Below are 4,053 nucleotides of genomic sequence, written 5' to 3'. Positions count from 1 at the left end.
GGAGGGAGAGAGAGAGAGAGAGTGAAAAGAAACAAAACAAAACAAGAAAACTTCCATTCACCCACTCTCTCACACACTAAGGGGTAAAACTAGCTGAGCTAAGCTAAACTAAGCTAAGCTAAGCTAAGCTAAGTTAAAAGTCCTCCCCTAGTGAGGTCAGGACCTGCCCAAAGCCCCACTCAGCTCTGAACCCGTTCATGTTCCCGGTCAGTGTGAAAAACGCTCGCTCTACTTTCAAACGAGCTGCCACCAAACCTTTCAAACAGCGAACCGGGTCAGTCCAGCCTTCCCCCCTCATCTGGTTTTTTCGAGTCCTCCAAATTGCCAACTTGGCAGCTGCAAAAATAAAATTAATTAAAACCAGGGACTGTCTCTTCCTGGTAGTGTACTATGGTCCGAACACAAAGACGGACAGTGAGAAGGTCTCTCCAAGCCGCTCCACCCACTCCTTCAGCAGCTGGAACAGCCCTGTCGGGGGGGGGGCAGGACACCACCAAATGCTGGAGGGTTTCAGGTTCAGGGCAGAAGGGGCAATTCTCCTCAGTGCTGGGGTTCAAGTGAGCTCTGTGTCTGTTTGTAGCTATGGCTCCATGTATGATCCTCCACTGGAGATCGGACATCCGTTTTTCAACAGGAGGCTTGTACAGGAGACGCCAGCTGCCTTTAGGGGAAGAGTCTGAGCCAAACACCTCTGTCCACCTGGACTCCTGGACTCCAGCCAGAGAGCGGAGGTTCAGCACCTTGATGCAGCTGAGGTACAGCTGCTTCTTACTGCAGGAGCTGAAGCTGCCCAGCACTGGAGTCTTCAGTCTCCACTCCCCCACAGCAGGACTCACACTCAGTGAGGGGAAGATATAGTCCTGTCCCTCACACCAGTGGTCGGCCATATTCCGGTTCTGAGCAAATGCCCTCAGAGGAGTGGGCAGCGAGTGCCACACCTTCTCCATGAGGCTCTGCAGCATCCTGGACGACCGGACGCCTGACATCTCAGAAAGCTCCTCCAGAGTTCTCCTGGTGAGGTGACCCAGCTTCACAACACGTACCTCGATGAGCTTTGCTCTCAGTGTGGGCGAGGCGAGACCAGCAACTGACAGGAAGGCGTTGTGAAACAAGGGCTCCTCAAAGAGCCACTTACCTGGCCGAGGGTCAGGAGGTCGGGCGACGGTCAGTTTCCTCCAGGCGTCCAATACCGATCTGTAGAAGGGTGTGAGCCCTGCCAGGTCGCATCCAGCCGGCTTCAGAAGAAAGTGCTGTTTGTCCAGTCCGAGCCGTCCAGCTCTCTGTAGTAAGAGGCGGGCCAACGCCGACCAGCAGGGGGGGTGTCCATACAGCAGCCGCTGAGCTGCTTGCAGTCTAAAGGCTGCAGTTCTGGACTTAATGTCAATCAGGCCCTGCCCCCCCTCTGCCACAGGGAGGTACAGGACCGACGCTCTCACCCAATGACATCCCGTCCAAAAGAAGTCCACCAGGAGCCGCTGCAGTTGTTCCACAAGGTCAGGCGGAGGCAGCAGCACTTGCAGTCTGTGCTAGAGGGACAAGGCCACCAGGTTGTTGACAATCAGAGCTCTTCCCCTGTAGGACAGCTGAGGTAGCAACCATGTCCATTTAGACAACTTAGCTTGCACTTTCCCCAGCACTCCCTCCCAGTTCTGCCTTTCCCTGTCCTCACTGCCTAAGTGAACCCCCAGGACCTTCATCCCTGTGTTTCCCCACTGCATGTTCCCAGGAAGGCCTGGAGTGTTCCCTCTGCTCCACTCCCCCACCAGACATGCCTCGCTCTTCCCCCAGTTTACCCTAGCTGAAGAGGCCTTCTCATACAGGGTTAGGCTGCCCTCAAGCTCCTTGATGTCCCTCTGATCCTGGTCGTGTCATGTCTCCTCGTCGTCTGCATAAGCCGATACGACCACAGGGGGCCGAGAGCCGGCCCAGGCAGACACAGAACCCTCAGCCGCTTTCTGAGCACAGGAGTGGTTCGATGGCCACACTGTACAGCTGTCCTGAGATCGGGCAGCCCTGTCTGATCCCCCTTCCCACCTCTACAGGACAGCCCCCCCCCCCACCTTCACCACACAACACGCACTCCTGTACAATAATCTCACCCAGGACAAAAAGTGATCCCCAACACCAAACGCCTGCAATGTGGCAAACAAGAAAGAGTGATCTACACGATCAAAAGCTTCCTCTTGATCTATTGATAAAATGCCAACATTTAAATTATATAATTTGCAGACGTCAAAAATGTCTTTCATTAAAAACAGGTCAGCTCCTGCAGAGAGAGGTCCGAGCTCAGAGTGTCGCGGTCCTCCGGCCTCAGCCGAGGAAGGCCGAGCAGCTCCTCAGCAGTGTCCATGTCGCAGCTCTCCGGCCTGAACAGGTCGGAGTAATACTCCACTGTGTGTCTCCTCATTTCCGCCGGGTCAGAGGTCAAACTTCCGTGCGGCAGGCAGAGACACACCATCTGCCTCCTCTGGGCCTCGGACCTTTCCAGGCTGAAGAAGCAGCTGTTCGGAGCGTCCATGTCCTTCAGTGCAGTGAAGTGAGCTCGGACCAGAGCTCCTTTGGCTCTCTCATGGAGGATGGAGCTCAGCTGCTGTCTTCTGGAGGCCAGAGTCAGACAGACAGACACAGCAGAGAGGAAACACCCTGTGTTGTGTGTTCATTTTTCAGTTACCTGGATACTTTCATTCTTTTAACTTTCTTGCTGCTTTTTAAGTTTCTCCTTAAGGCAGTCACATGTTTTTTGAGCCTGTAGCGTTTCTTGTCACCCAGCAGGTCCACCCCCACCACCTTCTGAAGAGTGGACATGACTGGATGAACTTTTCCACATTAGGAAAGAAATCTGTCACATTGACTTGTCTGCCAAATGTTTCATCCAGAAAGTCATTGATGTCTCTCAGAGAGTACAGGTCTGTATTCTGAGAGACACTGTCAGCTACAGACAGACAGTCCGAGTCAGACTCCATCTCCATTCCAGTCACATGACTGCTGTCCAGACTGGCCTGTGACAGCTCAGCCTGCTGTGCACCACACTCCTGTCCCTGCTCTGCCCCACCCACTTTACCTCCCTGACCACACTCCTGTCATTGCTCTGCCCCGCCCACTTTACCTCCCTGACCACACTCCTGTCCCTGCCCTGCCCCGCCCATTTCACCTACCTGACCACACTCTTGTCCCTGCTCTGCCCCGCCCACTTTACCTACCTGACCACACTCCTGTCCCTGCTCTGCCCCGCCCACTTTACCTACCTGTCCACACTCCTGTCCCTGCTCTGCCCCGCCCATTTTACCTACCTGACCACACTCCTGTCCCTGCCCTACCCCACCCACATCAGTGTTTCCTTGACCAGCAGTTACCATGGTTACATGGTCTGCCCTCACCTCAGTACCTGTTATTACTTCTTCAGGAGCCACCTGTTATTTGGAAACAGGGCCGACGGATCTAGCTGAAATTCCGTCCTTGCCGCCCGCAGCCCCGGTGCCGATGGCCGCGGAACCGGGAGTTGGGGAGACGGCAGTCCGGCCCCACACTCCGCCGCTCCCCTCTCCGCCAGCAGCTCCAGCGGCCGGACATGCGACCCGCTTGTGCCCCACATCTCCACACTCGAAGCATTTCCTACTACCGGAGCTGGCGTACACCATGTAAAAACTTTCCTCCGACTTCACCCGGAAAGACACCTCCAGTGTTTGAGCGGGAGAGTTGAGGAACATGTACACCTGTCTCCTCAAAGACCTACATGTTTTAGTTTGGCGTCCTTGCAACTCAGACCCACCGACCGGAATCCACTCGCGAACCTCCCGAAACGCTTCATCTCTTTCTCCAGCGCTTCATTCAGGATGAACGGAGGGACCCCGGACACGGTGATCCGGGTCGAAGGCACCGCCAGCGAGGAAACCTGTACGAACTCTTCCCCTAGGTTTAGACCGCTCTCGATCAGCTGGGTTACACAGGCCTGATCTTTGAGGAACACCACCACGGCTTTATTCATACGGGAGGCGTACGAGATGTTACCGTGGCCCACCTGCTCTCCCACCGCCAGCAGCACCTGCTCCACGG

At 55.3% G+C, this 4,053-nt stretch overlaps 1 pseudogene; it reads right to left on the bottom strand.

Moving 5' to 3' along the window:
• Nucleotides 1-479: 479 nt before the first annotated feature.
• LOC147818166 (uncharacterized) lies at nt 480-1,718 on the bottom strand (annotated as a pseudogene).
• Nucleotides 1,719-4,053: the final 2,335 nt, after the last annotated feature.

This window comes from Seriola lalandi, unplaced genomic scaffold (assembly GCF_002814215.2).
Source record: "Seriola lalandi dorsalis isolate HSWRI2012SDOR001 ecotype SW California unplaced genomic scaffold, Sedor1 jcf7180002054686, whole genome shotgun sequence".
Taxonomy (NCBI): Eukaryota; Metazoa; Chordata; class Actinopteri; order Carangiformes; family Carangidae; genus Seriola; species Seriola lalandi.
Note: the sequence above shows the minus strand (reverse complement) of the source record. Positions and strands in the feature narration are given on the sequence as shown.